Genomic DNA, 17,507 nt, shown 5'->3' on the forward strand with positions numbered 1-17,507 from the left:
GTCCTCTGCTCAAATCCACCGCCGCCGCCGCCGGTGGTTTCACGTCCTAACCAGAAAGGAAACATTTAAAAAGCAACTCCTTTTGGATCATTCGCGGAGGAACTGCCAACCTGCTAGGCCTCCAGTCCTCCTTCATCTCCTCCTGTCACTTTCCACTTGCTCCACTCCAGCCCCTGTGGGTTGCTCTCTGCCATTCACTAAGCACACACTCCCACCCCAGGACCTTTGCACCAGCTGTTCTCTCGGTCTAGAACATTCTCTCCCCTCACCCCCCATACCCACACAGCCAGACTCTCGCTGCTTTTAAAAGCCTTTGTTCAAATGTCACCTCTCCCACACACCCTGACCATTTCTGTTTAGAACTGTATACATCCTCCTTCATCCTCTCCCTCCTACCCCAACCCTTACCACTAGTACTCACCTGCCTGCTCGGTCTATTTCTCTTCCCCTCTCCTCCCATAACCGGTCCTCATCCTTCACTGAGTTTCTCTGTCTGCTCTCATCTATTCTTGGGATGTGTTACCAAATTATTCACCTCTTCATTTACTTTTGTTGTTGTTGTTATTGGTCATGGGTCTTGAACTCTGGGCCTGGGAGCTGTCCCTCAACTCTTCAGCTCAAGGTGAGCACTCTACCCCTTCAGCCACAGCGCCACTTCTGGTTTTCTGGTGGTTCAATGGAGATAAGAGTCTCACAGACTTTCCTGCCTGGGCTGGTTTTGAACTGCGATCCTCAGATCTCAGCTTCCTGAGTAGCTAGGATGACAGGCGTGAGCCACCGGCACCCAGCTTATTTACCTCTTTCTTTTTACCAACTCTTCTCTCCTCCTCCCGTTAGCTTGGTTCCTGTGATACATTCATTTTGAAGCAAAAAATGGGCATTAACGGAAGGTATGGAGTACGTAACGAGAGGGTGTTGGTGTTGGACTTTCCTTTGGAAATGACAGACTCCACAAGAATGAGCCAGGGCTTGTTGTGTTTGATATCTCAACTATGATTTGACCACATCTATATAGACTTTTATTGATTTGTTTTTCGATGTATTTGAAGTTAAAGAAAAACAGACACAGGGCTGGGAAGGTGGCTCAGTGGTAGGGTGCTTGCCTTGCATGCATGAGGCCCTGGGTTCCATTCCTCAGTACCACATAAGCAGGAAAAGCCGGAAGTGGAACTGTGGCTCAGGTGGTAGAGCCTTGAGCTGAAGAGTGCAGAGACAATGCCCAGGCTCTGAGTTCAAGCCCCATGACCAACAAAAAATAAAAGAACTGGAGGTCTGAGTACCAACTCCACTGAGCAGTTGGCTTGGCTTGTTTTCTAGGATGTTTCTCCCACCAAGGCTTCTGAAGACAAGCTCTGCCCAGCAATACAAGAAGGCTTTGGAAAGGGAGGTTGGCACGAGAAAAAAAAAAAAGCTGTTTTGGAATGTTCTAGGACTGCGAATCTGAAATACTGGGTTCCTTGTCTTCACAGTGACTTATGGTGTGACCGTTTCCAGGCCCGGTATTAAGGAAAAGAAATAAAGGAATGAAGCTGATCTCTTCTTCCTGCAAGGACGGCTAATAAATATTCTGAGAAGCACACTCATTAATAAAATATAACTAAGTCCGGAGCGAATCACCCAATCAATCTTTTGCCAAGTGTTGCTGAGCTATGAAGAAAGTAGATACCGCACCAAGGGGAGGGGAAGGGAGAAGGAAAGGGAAAAGGGGAGGGGAGGAGAAGAGGGGGAAAGGGAGGGAGAGGGGGAAGGGAAGGAAGGAAGGAGGGAGGGAGGGAGGAAGGGAGGGAAGGAAGCAAGGAGGGAAGGGAGGGAGGGAGGGAAGGAAGGAGAGAAAAAAGAAAAAGAAAGAGGGAGAGAGAAGGAGCAAGGAAGGAAGGAAGGAGGGAGGAGGGGAAAGAAGAACGGAAGGAAGGAAAGAAGGAAGGAAGGAAGGAAGGAAGGAACCATCATGAATAACAATATAGTGACACCGATTATATGTACTATCTGATGCAAGGCATAAAATAATATGAATAAAATGATTAAAGAAATAATTGATTAAAAAAAAAAAAGATTAGCCATAGCTGGTGCTGACCAATGCACCATAGGGTAAGAGTCCCTGAGACAGAAAGATAGCGCCTGCCATCCACTATTCCTTCTTCTCCTAAGGCAAGAGACTCCGTCACCCTCTCTGGCCCCAGAGTGCTGTGCCAGGCGAATGGAGACCATGATGTTAGCCAAACACATTCCGAAATCGACAAGACGGGTTTCTTTTTTTGGTCAGTCATGGGGCCTGGGCGCTGTCCCTCGGCTCTTCAGCTCAAGGCTAGCGCTCTACCACTTGAGCCACAGCGCCACTTCCGGCTTTTTTCTTTTTGCTTATGCGGTGCTGAGGAATCGAACCCAGGGCCTCGTGCATGCGAGGCAAGCGCTCTACCACTGAGCCACCTTCCCAGCCCCCGAGACAGGTAATTTCTATCCCTTGATCCTGAACCTCAACCTGCAACACATGTGGAGATAAGGGGGGAGAACCCCAAGCCACCTGGACTCTCAACTTGGAGCAGAGAAAACCCAACACACACACAGACCCATGAGCTAAACAAGTATTTACTGCCTACAACTTGCAATTCTTAAAAATACAGTTGTTTGTTACACAGCTATAGCTGACCCATACACTAGCCAAGAGTTAGTCCTGTCTCCCTGGAGAACTCTATTATTATTTTTTTATTTAAGTTGTTATTGTCTTATATGGGGGAAGCGGGATCCTGGGGCTTGAACTCAGGGCCTGGGCACTGTCCCAGAGCTGCTTTTTGCTCAAGGCTAGCACTCTACCAACTTGAGCCACAGCACCACTTCCAGCGCCGCCGCCACCCCACCCCACCCCCGCCCTGCTTTTTTTTTTTTTTGGTGGCTAATTGGAGTCTCACGGATTTTCCTGCCTGGGCTGGCTTTGAACTGTGATCCTCAGATCTCAGCCTCCTGAGTTAGCTGGCTGTGGTTATTTTTGTCGTGGCCTTCTGACCTTCGTGATGGGCTCACAATCTTAGAATAGCCAAGGGCAATGCCCAGGTCACGGCTTAGAAGGAAATCTGTTCATAAACCACAGAGTTCCTGAGTTTCTCAGCTTCTGGGTTTGTGGTCTATCTAAAGATTTTTCTTTTTTGCCTTCTGAATTCCTGAGTAAAGATTTCTATTGTCCTCTGCATCCCCCCTTTTCCCAGCCCCTGGTGTTCCCCCCCAAAAAAACAAACTTGTGTGCACAGCCCTTAAACAGGTCTAACTTCTACTCTATCCTTGAGCCACGTTCTAGCTGCAGATACCCCAGCCTGGAAAACAGAACTCAGACAATTGAACAGAAAGAGCTCCTTATTATGGGCAAAGCAGCTCATCCCTTATCAGAAAATGAATGATCCTTTGTCTCCCGGTTGCTGTTTATCCTTCTCCCAGAAGAAAAAAAAAAAATCACTGTAGTTCTCTGGTATTGGAAGCCTGGGTTCGTATCCCAGAATCCTAGGTGTAAGTCACTCTACCTCTCATCAAACCTTATCTCCCAATAGTCTCTGTCAAGCTGCAAAGTGAAGGCCCTCTGCCGTGGAAACTTCTGGCAGCTCTCTCTGGTTGATGTTGTTGTTTAATCTTAAGAGGTACTCTGAGATCTGGAGCGCCAGCAACAAACAGATGAGCACATCGATAGTCTTTGGCGGAAGGGGACATGTTCTCTGGGGAAGGGTTCATTTGCAAACTTAGCACCTGTCACCCAGCCAGCGGCCTGTCTGGGAAATACAGAATCTCCTGCTATCTGTCAAAGGAAGGGTGCCCCCGTGTGGAACGGAGACACTAACACCTTCGGAGGAAGCCACGTTTGCCTGTGAATAGAACAAGCAATGCCAGTTTATAAGGATCTACCACATGATGGGCCAAAGTTGCTTGACCTAGCGGGGCGCTGGTGGTTCACGCCTGTCATCCTAGCTACTCAGGAGGCTGAGATCTGAGGATCGCTGTGCAAAGCCAGCCTGGGCAGCAAAGTCTGTGAGACTCTTATCTCCAATGGTCCACTCAGAAAACAGGAAGTGGTGCTGTGGCTGAGCGCTCACCTTGAGCAAAAGAAGATCAGGGACAAAGCACAGGCCCTGAGTTCAAGCCCCCGGACTGGTACACACACACACACACACACACACACACACACACACACAGAGTTCACTAAACACTAACACTCAGCCACTGGTTCGCTCCCCAAAGCAATACCTCACTCTGTGCAGGGCTTTGTAGGCCTTAGTACTTATTACACAGCAGTGCTTGGCTACACACAGCCTGGGTAGATGGCACCCTTCGTCTACCTCTCAGGTCTGGGCCTGCCTGGCCTGTGTCTCCTGACCCCCAGCCCACATCTCCCGGAACCCAGAGCCCCTCCAGAGCTCAGATCCTCCATGTTTGTTGATTCATTCGTTCCTTGCATTTTATTTTCCTCCTTTACTAAAGGTAGAGAGAGCTGGCTCTAAGCCGCAGCAAGCAAGTCCAGAATTCTTGAGCTCCTTGGTGGGGGCTGGCTCAGTGGTAGAGTGCTTGCCTTGCATGCATGAGGCCTTGGGTTCGATTCCTCAGCACCACATAAGCAGAAAAAGCTGGAAGTGGTGCTGTGGCTCAAGTGTTAGAGTGCTAGCCTTGAGCCAAAGAAGCTCAGGGACAGTGCCTAGGCCCTAAGTTCAAGCCCCAATACTGACACACACACAGACGCAGACACACAGACACACATAGACACACACACACACACACACACAGAGAACAACTTGCCAACATTTTAACAGGCGAGCAAGCCAGAGGAGAAAATGCCCAAATGCCAATTTCTAAATAGGAAGTTCTAAAACCAAACACAAGATTGCTAATAAACTCTACAACAACAACTCTATGACAACCACGATGATCAAATCGGGGCGGGGAGGTGGGGGGGGACAGAAAAATTGGTTCCCAATCATCTAAAGGGCATAAGCTTCATTTTTAAAGGTGTAGAAAAATTGCTGGGCCTCTGGTGTAAAAGGTCTTTCGCGTCACGCTGATCGCATTTTCTTTTTTTTTCTCCCCCTCCCACCCCCCCCCAGACTTTACCATCGAAGCTTGGAAATCCAAAATGTCAATAGCTGGGGATGATTTGCACTTTTCGGTAATCAAACACACTTAGCAATCAACCATGTTAAGATGAACAGTCTGCCGGGTATTTTTTTTTCCCAAATGCACAACTCCATACCTGAGTGAAATGTCAGGAACAGAAATGCAAAGAGACTGTCCCAGGGAAAAAAAAATGATAGAAATCAAAAGACAGGATAAAATAAATAAATGAATAACAAATAAACAAAGCATTCAAGTTAGGTGCCGGTGGCTCACACCTGTCAAACCAGCTACCTAGGAGGCTGAGATCTCAGAATCACGGTTTGAAGTCGGCCTTGGGAGGAGAAAGTCTGTGAGACTCTTCAACAAACCACCAACCCCCCCTCCTACAGAAGTGGAGTTGTGGTTCAAGTGGTAAAGCGCCAGCCTTGAACAAAAAGAAGCTCAGAGACAGTGCCTGGGCCCTGAGTTCAAGCCCCAGGACTGGCAAAAAACAAAACCAAAAACCCACTCATATCTCATTCTGTTTTTCTCTCTGCACCAAAGAGAGCTCTCAGATCCCTGAATCTTTGGCTCTTGACTTTCCTATTTAATTCTTTTGTTTCTAGGACACTCGGAGCACTAGAGAATGTATTTGGTTCATCTTATTTGCTTTCAAAAAACAGAAGAAGTTGAGCTCAATGACTACCATTGCATCCCACAGATCTATACTTCACAGGTTCTATAAGATCAAATAGAAGTCACACCTGAAAACTCAGTTTTAAAAAAAAAGAAAAGGTGTCCTTCGCCTACGTAGTTCCATTTTTCTTCCTCCAAACAGTTGAAACCTCTTCCCAATAGACAGATTTGGATAGTTCATCAAAAAGCAGAAACCCATTGAGGAGGAGAATCCATGACCTCTTCTTTGTCAGAAGAAGTCAGATGACTCAATGTCCAAAGAGGCTTTTTTTTTCTTTTATCTGATGGATGACAAGGCCTTTGGTGGTGGGGGTGGGGGGGGGCGAGAAACAGCACCACGGAAGTCACAGGAACAAGAAGCTCCCACAGAGATCTCTTCCTCTTGGGTAGCAAGAACTGGCTGAAATAATGAGGCCCAGGAACTAGCTGTTATCTCTCTCTGGGGAGGTCTTGCAAGTTAGGATCTGGGAGCAGCAAAAGGAAGGCAAGAGATAGCTTGACTATGAAGTAAGGAGAATACGCCATGTGTGATCACCCTTAAGCTACCAGGGTAGGAAATCTGGCAAAAGGCATTCATTCATTCATTCAGCATAGCTGAACGGGTTTGTTTCTGGGCATCTCTGGTCATTCCTTTCCTTACTAAGCCATTGGGCAGGAGGCGGGGATTTAAAATGGGACAAACACGAAACCAATACAGGGAGAAGGCAGAGCTGTGGTTGTTGGTTATTAGAATCTGGTTATTGTAAGCCACGTCATGCCGGTGGCACACGTCTGCCATCCATAGCTACTCGGGAGGCTGAGATCTGAGGAACGCAGTTTGAAGCCAGCCCAGGGCAGGAAAGTCGGTGAGAGACTCTTATCTCCAATGAGCCACCAGAAAACCAGAAGTGGCACTGTGGCTCAAGTGGTAGAGCACTCGCCCTGAGCTGAAGAGCTCAGGGCCCAGAGTTCAAGCCCCACGGACCAACTAAAGAAAGATACCCAGAGAGGGCCAAATGGGAGGATTGCGGTCCAGTGCTGACTCACGGGATAACTAGGTCGTGTTCCTAGAGTCTCAGGAGCATGCTGGCCAGGCACAAATTTAATTTGACCCGTGGCACGATCTTTTTTTTTTTTTTCCTCCCTATTTCCCCATCCACCACTGTTCCCTGCCTTGCTCAGAGCAATAACCAAACCATCCTTCGGTGCCAGCAGTAAAGATCTTTTCCCTGCAGATTCTGACTCCCACGAGAGCCGGCAGAGGTGCGGAGAAAAGCAGTGCCAAGTAGATATTCGATTACTAGAGTCAGTTTCTACCTTTGTCTGGGAGGGCCCTGGCTGATTCAAAGGCAGTGGGAGAGAGAGAGAGAGAGAGACAGAGAGACAGAGAGACAGAGAGGGAGAGAGAGACAGAAAGGGAGAGAGAGAGAGAGAGGGAGAGGAAGAGGGGGAGAGGGAGAGGGAGAGAGAGAGGGAGAGGGAGAGGGAAAGGGAGAGGGAGAGGGAGGGAGAGGGAGAGGGAGAGAGAGGGAGGAGAGGCTGAAATAATCATCCATCCCGATTTTTCATTGCACTGCTAATACACAACCCATCTCATATTCTGCAATGTTGGGGTTGGGGGGGGGGTGTCAGCATTTCCAACCCCCCTCCTCCTTGTCTGAGCCGGCCCCCCGGTGGCTCACGCCTGTCATCCTAGCTACTCAGGAGGCTGAGATCTGAGGATCATGGTTCAAAGCCAGCCCCAGGCAGGAAAGTCTGTGAGACTCTTATCTCCAATGAACCACTCAGAAAACTGGAAGTGGTGCTGTGGCTCAAGTGGTAGAACTCTCGCCTTGAGCTGAAGAGCTGAGGGACAGCGCCCAGGCCCTGAGTTCAAGACCCACGACCGACCAAAAAAAAAAAAAGAGTAATAAACTGAAAGGATACGCATCAAAGAGCATACAATCTGAGCGAGGGTAGGGAGAGGGTCTGGGTTAAGATGGAAGGATTTCACTGGCTTCCCTGGCCAACTTCATGAAATATGCATCTCTGTCATGTATGGTTGGTTGAAAAGGATATTAATGCCACTTGGTACCTGTCAAGCCCAGAGACACAACGTTCTAGAAGTAGCCAAGGATTTCTTAGTCGCAAAATGCATGGAGCACAGCAAGTATATGACCAAGAAGTTGAAACCAGCCATGAAATAATGACTCGTGTTACTTATCCCAAGTCCCTCATTTTCCTTGGGCATTGGTATATTTGCCTGTGTGATTGGGTCTTTCTCTTTGTCTCTCTCTGTCTTTCTCTCTCATACACACACATATCACATTCAAACACTCATTAAAAAAAAATTCCCTTTAGAATTCGTTGTTTGTGACTCACGCCACCATGAGACTTTTTTTTTTTTTAATTTTGTGCTGGTCATAAGACTTGAACTCAGGGCCTGGGCACTATCTCTCAGCTCTTCAGCTCAAGGCAAGCGCTCTACCACTTGAGCCACAGCGCCACTTCTGGTTTTCTGGTAGTGTGCATTGGAGATGAGAGTCTCACGGACTTTCCCACCCAGGCTGGCTTTGAACCATGATCCTCAGATCTCAGCCTGCTGAGTAGCTAGGATGACAGGCGTGAGCCACTGGCACTTGGCTTGGTGAGACTCTTATCTCCTATTAAACAAAAGAAAACCCGAAGTGGTCCAGGCGCAGGTGGCTCACGCCTGTCATCCTAGCTACTCAGGAGGCTGAGATCTGAGGACCACAGTTCAAAGCCAGCCCGTGCAGGAAAGGCCATGAGACTCTTATTGCCAATGAACCATCAGAAAACCGGAAGTGGCGCTGTGGCTCAAGTGGTAGAGCGCTTGCCTTGAGCTGAAGAGCTCAGGCCCAGAGTTCAAGTCCCACAAGCGACAAAAAAAAAAAAAAAAGACCAAAAGTCAAGAAAGCTTCCTAACCCTTCTGCTCTACTTGTGTTCTCTGTGGATTTGTCCCCAACTTCCCAGCACAACTCCTTCATCTGTTTCACATCCTACCCTGTTTTCTAGAACAGATTAATTAATGAACTGTCTACTTGGAACAATACAGGCCTTGTACGCTTCCGAGCTATTTATCTTGAATGATTCCTCTCATCTCTAACCTTGAAGTTTTCAAATACATGACAGATAGCTGGAAATGAGCCTGAACCTGATTTTTCACGTTATCTTCCCACTGTTAAATTCAGAGAGATTTCTAATGGATCCAGGCACCGGTGGCTCACACCTGTAGTCCAGGCTACTCAGGAGGCTGAGATCTGAGGATCCCAGTTCAAAGCCAGCCCAGGGCAGGGAAAGTCCATGAGACTCTTATCTCCAATGAACAACCAGAAAACCAGAAGTGGTGCTGTGGCTCACCTGTCAGTCCCCACGACTTCCCGAGGTAAGAAGGATTCAGAATTCATTTTCTGTAGCAACAATAAATGTGAGCTACTGAGATTGGACTGAACTGGGGCCAAGAATTTGAAGCTCAGGCATCTCGAGAGTTGGGAAGGCACCACACCATCATCTCTAACAAAGAACCCATTGTAGAGAGTGAGGAGAAAATACTGATCACTAAAAACAAACAACAACAACAACAAAAACCTGACAACTCCACAGCATGTTGTAATTTAGAAAGGAAAGGAAAGGGGGTACATTCAGATTCTCTGTGAAGGAATAAAAACAAAGGGGAAGGGGGGAAGACAGAGGAAGAGAAATAATTAAATTTTCCACCCACTCCCAAGATTCTGGAGACAGACAGATAGATAGAGAGAGAGAGAGAGAGAGACAGAGAGAGAAAGAGAGAGAGAGAGAGAGAGAGAGCGCACGCACGCAAGAGAGAGAGTAACTTTATAATCTAATGGAAAGCAGCTTTTCTCTCCTGCCTTTTGAAGTCTGGGTTTTGAAAGAATGGAGAAGGGTACAAATGCGTCTTTTGAAAGTCTCTAAATCCAAGTAATGTCTTTTGAAGTACTTTTGGGAAAGCTCAAGCTATATACACATATATATATATATATATATACACACATGCATATTTATGCATATATATATACACACACGTGTGTGTGTATATATATATATATATATATATATCAAAAAGTTACTGATGAGTGCCATCTACTGGAAAATACCCAAACTCTATCTTTTTTCTTTTTTCTTTTCTTTTTTATTTTTTGTTAGCCCTGGGGCCTGAACTCAGGGCCTGGGCACTGTCCCTGAGCTTCTTTTTGCTCAAGGGTAGTACTCTACCACTTGAGCCACAGCACTACTTCCAGTTTATTCTGAGTAGTTTGTTGGAGAGAAGGGTCTCACAGACTTTCCTGCCTGCACTGGTTTTGAACGGATATCCTCAGGTCTCAGCCTCCTATGTAGTTAGGATGACAGGTGTGACCCACCTGTACCTAGCTCCTCCTCCTCCTCCTCCTCCTCCTCCTCCTCCTCCTTTTTCCTACCTCTAAGTGGCTGGGAAGAAAGGTTCAGTCCCTTGAGAGACTATCAGACTGTCCACAAAACTCTTTTCTTCTCTTACCGACCAAACAGGAAGGAGCAGCCCTGATGCTGTGTGTATGGGATTACACAGTGGCTGACCTTTCACCGTCCTCAAACACGGTGTTCTGGTTGTATCCTCTGGTTTTCAATGCCACAGACCTGTGAGGTTAAAAGGCAAAAAACTCTCACCTCTGGATCTCCTTAACTCACAGCTAAGCACCTTCTACTGAGAGAGACTTTGTGCTACCATTTCTGCTTTCCTCATGAATCTTTCATGATGTTAGTCTCCAGGGTGCTTTTCTAAAGTAAGAAGAAAATCTGACTCTCTCTCTCTCTCTCTCTCTCTCTCACACACACACACACACACACACACACACACACACACACCAAAGTTTTCCTAAGAAGGGAATGAAACAGTCATGCCAACAAGGGAAAGAGAAATATGATGTAAACAGCTGGATTCAAAGTCTAGCTCTCCCATTTCCTGGCGGGATGGCTTAGAACAAGGCGTAGTCTCCGAATCTGTGTCTGTGAACTTGAACTCAAGCCCTCATTCTCTTGCTAGGCTTTTTCACTCAAGGGGGGCGCTCTACCACTTGAGCTGCAGCTCCACTTCTGGCCTCTTGTTTGGCTGGTTAATTGGAGATAAGAGTCTCACAGACTTTTCTGCCCCAGCTGGTTTTGAACCATGATCCTCCGATCTTACCCTTCCTGGGTAGCTAGAATGACAGGCCCAAGACTCTAGCACCTAACTAACTTTTCACCTCTTAAATGTTCATGGCTGGTTCTACGAGACGAGGTGATGATTACCTCAGGAAGTTGTTTGGAATCTTGTTTTCTAAGTTGCCTGGCACAGGTTTGAAGTCTAAAATGTCTTTCTCTCTCTCTCTCTCTCTCTCTCTCTCTCTTGTTCCTTTTCTTCTTTCACAGGGCCCTCGTCCATAATAGATAATGGAAGTTTTTCCCAGGACATCTCATCGGGATGCAGAAGAGTTACCTTCTGTTGTTAGCTCTGGGCAGAGCTGCTAAGTCAGCTTGTAAAGTATGCATGAACTCTCTCCAAACCGGCGTTGGCACCCAAGAAAAAGAACTACTTCACTGGAGATATTTATAAATAAGCAAGATAGGTTTCCCGGAGCATTTGTTGTTGTGTGCATGTGTTGGATATATACATACAGCCACCTCTCTCAAGGAATTGCTGAAAACATAGTAAGAAGAAAATCTTCCCTACACAGATACATTGAAAAAAAAAAAAGTTAACACCAATCTCACAAAAATCAGTGTATACAAACCCCCCACACACAAAAAAGTCTAAGAAGAAAATTTTCTCTCTTCCACTGTTTTCTTGCCCTTGGTTTATAGATGACAAGTTCAGAACACGGGATTGTAAGCCAAGAAATGTACAAAAAAAAAAAATGTTCCTGAGCCGGGCGCTGGTGGCTCACGCCTGTAATCCTAGCTACTCAGGAGGCTGAGATCTGAGGATCGTGGTTCAAAGCCAGCCCGGGCAGGAGAGACCGTGAGACTCCTATCTCCAATAAACCACCAGAAAACCGGAAGTGGCGCTGTAGCTCAAGTGGTAGAGCGCTCGCCTTGAGCTGAAGAGCTGAGGGACAGCACCCAGGCCCAGAGTTCAAACCCCACGACCTACAAAAAAAAAAAAATGTTCCTACTCTATTTACGAATAGTTGGTAAGGCATATATCCAAATAACCTTATCTTTCAACAGTATCATGTTGAAATTTCAATAAAATGAGAAACTTGCCATTCCTTGTTCATTTACTGATTCATAAAATACATTTTAAAATTATAATTGTTTTTTTGTCAGTTGTGGGGCTTGAACTCTGGGACCTGGGCGCTGTCCCTGAGCTCTTCAGCTCAAGGCGAGCGCTCTACCACTTGAGCCACAGCGCCACTTCCGGTTTTCTGAGTGGTTTAATGGAGATAAGTTTCACAGGCTTTCTTGCCCGGGCTGGCTTTGAACTGTGATCCTCAGATCTCAGCCTCCTGAGTAGCTAGGATGACGGGCGTGAGCCACCGGTGCCTGGCTTATAGTTTATTTTTTGAAGTATTTGCACAGGGGGCTACCATTCAACATGTCAGCATGTGAATGTAATGAATGTAATGCACCTCAAACAAGACCACCCCCTTCGTTCTCCCCATCCCTGCCGAACCCCACCTGACCCGTCAATCTTCCTAGTTTCATACGATATGCACTGAATAGTATCTTCACATGAAATCCTTCTATATCCAGATAATATTCTTAAATGCTGAGGATAAATGTAAAATCAGAGGGGTCAAAGCGTGCCTGTATTCACACCATGTAATAAATAGTCCAACCGGAGAATGAGAGTCAGCCAACATGAAAACAAATAAAACTTCCATGAATCAAGATTTGTGACCGATAAATGTCACCAGTGAAGGAAGATCCCTAGAAATCATCACTCCTAGTGGACTCTCTAAGGCAAATTTGCTCAAAAAAAAGAACGAAAGAGAGAGAGAGAGAGAAAGGAAGGAAGGAAGGAAGGAAGGAAGGAAGGAAGGAAGGAAGGAAGGAAGGAAGGAAGGAAGGAAGGAAGGAAGGAAGGGCTGGGAAGGTGGCTCAGTGGTAGGGTCTTTGCCTTTCATGCATGAGGCCCTAGGTTCGATTCCTCAGCACCATATAAACAGAAAAAGCCAGAAGTGGCCATGTGGCTCAAGTGGTAGAGCACTAGCCTTGAGCTGAAGAGCTGAGGGACAGCGCCCAGGCCCAGAGTTCAGGCCCCAGGACCAACCAAAAGAAAGAAAGAAAGAGAAAAAGAAAGAAAGAGAAAAAGAAAGAAAGAGAAAAAGAAAGAAGACCAAGCATAGCCTTGGAAAAATTTGGGAGACAAAGCAGGCACATAGAGGACATTGAATTTTTTTTTTTCTTGTCGGTTTTGGGGCTTGAACTCTGGGCCTGGGCACTGTCTCTCAGCTCTATCAGCTCAAGGCCAGCGCTCTACCACTTGAACCACAGCACCACTTTTGGTTTTATGGTGGTTCATTGGAGATAAGAGTCTCACGGACTTTCCTGCCCAGGCTGGCTTTGAACTATGATCCTCAGATCTCAGACTGCTGAGTAGCTAGGATGACAGGCGTGAACCACCAGCACCATTTATTATTTTATTTTATTTTTGGGGGGTCTAGTCATGGGGCCTGAACTCTGGGCCTGGGCGCTGTACCTCAGCTCTTCAGCTCAAGGCTAGTGCTCTCCCACTTGAGCAACAGCGCCTCTTCCGGCTTTTTTCTTTTTGCTTATGTGGTGCTGAGGAATCGAACTCAGGGCCTCATGCATACAAGGTAAGGGCTCTACTACTGAGCCACCTTCCCAGCCCCTATTTTTTTTTTTAAGGTAGCCCAAACCAGGCTACTCTGGGGGGGAGCAGGAAGATTGGGGAGCTTGAAGACTGTGCTTCTTCAACTTTCACGATGAATGAAAATAGCTCCGAGGGATGTCTTATTAAACTTAAAAGCCTGATTTCAGGGGGGTTAGGCTGGGGTCTGCAGGTGTCCATTTCTGAGGCATTCCCAGGAGATACTTGCTACTGGTGGTCCATAAATGTCTCTATTAGCTTCCAACATACAGAGCCTTGTATGCCACAGGGATATGAATGATGTCCCGCTGGTTCTGAAAAGAAACTCATGGGTAGCCGCCACTCCTCAATCTACACAGCCCTTTTCAATTACACAAAGGCCTCTACTGTTTCCACCTAAGCCACACAAAACCACGGTACCTGGCAGACTGCACTATAAAATGCTTTCCTTGAACGAGGAAGATGACTGACTGCCTGTTGCTTGTTTCATGGCTTGAAAAGATCACAAAAGTAAAACTGGATGGAGTGAGAGAAGAAATAGTCAGAGCCGAGCGCCATCAGTAGCTCACGCCTGTCATCCTAAGCTACTCAGGAGACTGAGATCTGAGGATCAGGGTTCAAAGCCAACCTGGGCAGGAAAGTCCGTGACACACTCTTATCTCCCATGACCCAGCAGAAAACCAGAAGTGGTGCTATGGCTCACGTAGTAGAGCACTTGCCTTGAGCTGAAGAGCTCAGAGACAGCGCCCAGGCCCAGAGTTCAAGACCAACGACCAACACACACACACACACACACAATTTAAAAAGACCTGTTCTGTGACTCTCAACACAATCCATCCTAAGTCCCTTTGTTCTTTGATCTCTGCTCAGTTCATCTGTCTAATTAAAGCATTGAAGGAGATTGTCCCTCTCAACTTCCAACTCTGCTGGGTTGGTGATCTGAGTTTGAAAGAGTTGGCTCTGTTTCTTAGAGACGCGGCAGCTGAGACATTTGGTTGACAAGATCCAAATCCATCGGGAAGATGGGATAAAGTCTGCATGCATTAACCTTGGCCAACAAACAGCCTCGTTCCTTCTCTCCGCTCCCATTATTAATGAAACCAGAGCGCCAGAATTATTATCTCATCCTCTCTCCTTCTTTAATTTTTTTAAAAGCAGCTGACATCATGAAACAAGACTGGATGGAACCAAATGGGTTCACTTCCTCTTTTTGACACTTCATAAGGTTATAACCCTTTATTTTCAAAAATATGGTTGAGACTGAATTTGTAACGGTGTTAGTGTGTGAACCCTTGGGGGCATATTAAAATAGATATAGTTTATTTGTCAAATGTGTTGGTTTGACTTAGAATATTTAAGTACAAAAAATGAAAATCTATATACTTCTGACATTTAAAAAAAGGAACCGTTAAAAAATTATAAGGCTATCAGGGCACTGAAGGCAAATATCCCTTGAAATATGACATCACATTTTATATACTTAATATTCAGATATTCAGGTATATTGTTAAGAAATATTTTAATAAAAATGGCCCGACATGAGTCATCAGCACCCGGTAGAAATGATTTTTTTTTTTTTTTGTCAGTCGTAGGGCTTGAACTCAGGGCCTGGGCACTGTCCCTCAGCTCTTCAGCTCAAGGCCAGCGCTCTACCACTTGAACCACAGCACCACTTCTGGCTTTTTCTGGTTATGTGGTGCTGAGGAATCAAACCCAAGGCCTCATGCATGCAAGGCAAGCACTCTACCACTGAGCCACCTTCCCAGCCCCCAGAAACGATTGCTTAAAGAAGATCAGAGAGTTGGGCCCTGGGTGGTTCACGCCTATCATTCTAGCTACTCAGGAGGCTGAGATCTGAGGATCAGGGTTCAAAGCCAGCCCAGGGCAGGAAAGTCTGTGAAACTCTTAGCTCCAATAAACCACTAGACGACCAGAAGTGGCACTATGGCTCAAGTGGTAGAGTACTTGCCTTGAGCTGAAGAGCTCAGGGACAGTGCCCAGGCCCAGAGTTCAAGGCCCATAAGCAAACCAACACAAAACCTGACCAGAAGCCTCTCTTTTGTGCCTGATTTTGTCTCTGCCTGAGAGGGGCTAGCTGTTTATCCTGATGTTTTGAAAACTTGGACTGTTGGGTAGCCGGTGCAAAGATTGAGCCACCGAGTGATGACAGGTTAAACCTGTCCTTGGGCTCCTGCAGCTTTGGGTCATCTGATAATTAAGGGATTCCATTACATATACCAGAGGTCCATACTAAATCCTCCACATGATAGGTGATTCTCAGACACGCCCCCCCCTCCCCAAGGTCTGTAGATCAGGTACAAAGAGCTAAAGGTTGCTTTTCCAAAACCTGACATCCATTAATCATCACCTCTCCTCTTTCCCACCCATAATTACCTCCCAAAAGCTGAACTCTTGGTCGCCTCTAAGCCGCGTGCATGTGTGTGTGCACACGCACACACACACACACACACACACACACACACACACACACACACTGCCGGAAATTCTATTGGCAATTAATTTGTCAGGCAAATGCCAGGGGGGTGTGAACACTGGTAATTTTCTACCATAGATATTCAAATTAAACCTGCAGCCTGAGCGGGTTTTCAGTGTCAAATAGTAGAAGAAGAGAGAAACACCACCTTCCTCCTGCTCGCTCCTGAGGCAAAAAAAAAAAAGGAATGTTTCCAGTAGCTGTGATAGATAACCTCCCGTCCCTCCATCTCTCCATGCAGCCCTGACAGGGGAAACATTGAGGAGAAGCCTGCTAATTAGGGGTGACATGCCTCACGCTCCTCTCGGAGTGGAAAGGAATGGGGTGTCTGTGTGGTCTCTGACAGCCACTGTGGGTTCAGAATCTCGTCCATGAGAAACAATGTCAGGTGGTAGACAAACCCTCACATGTCCAGCCTTACACTCCTAGGGTCCTTGTGCATTTATAGGTCTCCCATCAATCCTGAAAGAAACACCAGGTGAAGGGGTGTAGATTTCCAATAGTAGCAAGTTTCTCAGCAGACAAGGGAAGCTTCTGGATCAAAGAGAGATGCAAAAGGGCCTGGGGTGGGGGCTGGGTAGGTGACTCGGTGGTAGAGTGCTCGCCTAGCATGCATGAGGCCCTGGGTTCTATTCCCTCAGTACCACATATGCAGAAAAAGCCCAAAGTGGTGCTGTGGTTGAATTGATAGAGTGCTAGCCTTGAGCAAAAGAAGCTCAGGGACAGTACCCAAGCCCTGAGTTCAAACCCCAGGACTGGCCAAAAAAAAGTGTCTGGGGTTCTCTTGGGCCTCTTTAGAAGTTGCTTCATTAGTTCTTTTATGGTCGTGTGTGTGTGTGTGTGTGTGTGTGTGTGTGTGTGTGTGTACGCTGGCATGTACAAAAAAAAAAAATTGAGCCAGGCACCAGTGGCTCACGCCTGTAATCCTAGCTACTCAGGAGGCTGAGATCTGAGGATCGCAGTTCAAAGCCCGCCCGGGCAGGAAAGTCCGTGAGACTCCTATTTCCAATAAACCACCAGAAAACCAGAAGTGGCACTGTGGCGCAAGCAGTAGAGCGCTCACCTTGAGCTGAAGAGCACAGGGACAGCACCCAGGCCCAGAGTTCAAGCCCCATGACCAACCAAAAAAAAAAAAAAATCGACAACAAAATTGTATATATCAGCAGGGTGCCAGTGGCTCATGCCTGTCACCCTAGCTACTTAGGAGGCTGAGATTTGAGGATCACGGTTCAAAGCCAACCCCGGGCAAGAAAGTCCATGAAACTCTTATCTCCAATGAATCACCAGAAAACCTGAAGTGGGGGAATAGAGTGTTAGAATTGAGGTGGGTGCGGGAAAGCTTAGGGACAGTGCCTGGGTTCAAGCGATCCCAAAGACCAGCACAAATAAACAACAACAACAACAACCCAGGAAAAGTTGCTTCCTAGAAAGACAATGAAGTCACAGTGATCTCCACACCACATCTC

This window comes from Dipodomys spectabilis, unplaced genomic scaffold, assembly GCF_019054845.1.
Source record: "Dipodomys spectabilis isolate Male_0828 unplaced genomic scaffold, ASM1905484v1 ptg000360l, whole genome shotgun sequence".
Taxonomy (NCBI): domain Eukaryota; kingdom Metazoa; phylum Chordata; class Mammalia; order Rodentia; family Heteromyidae; genus Dipodomys; species Dipodomys spectabilis.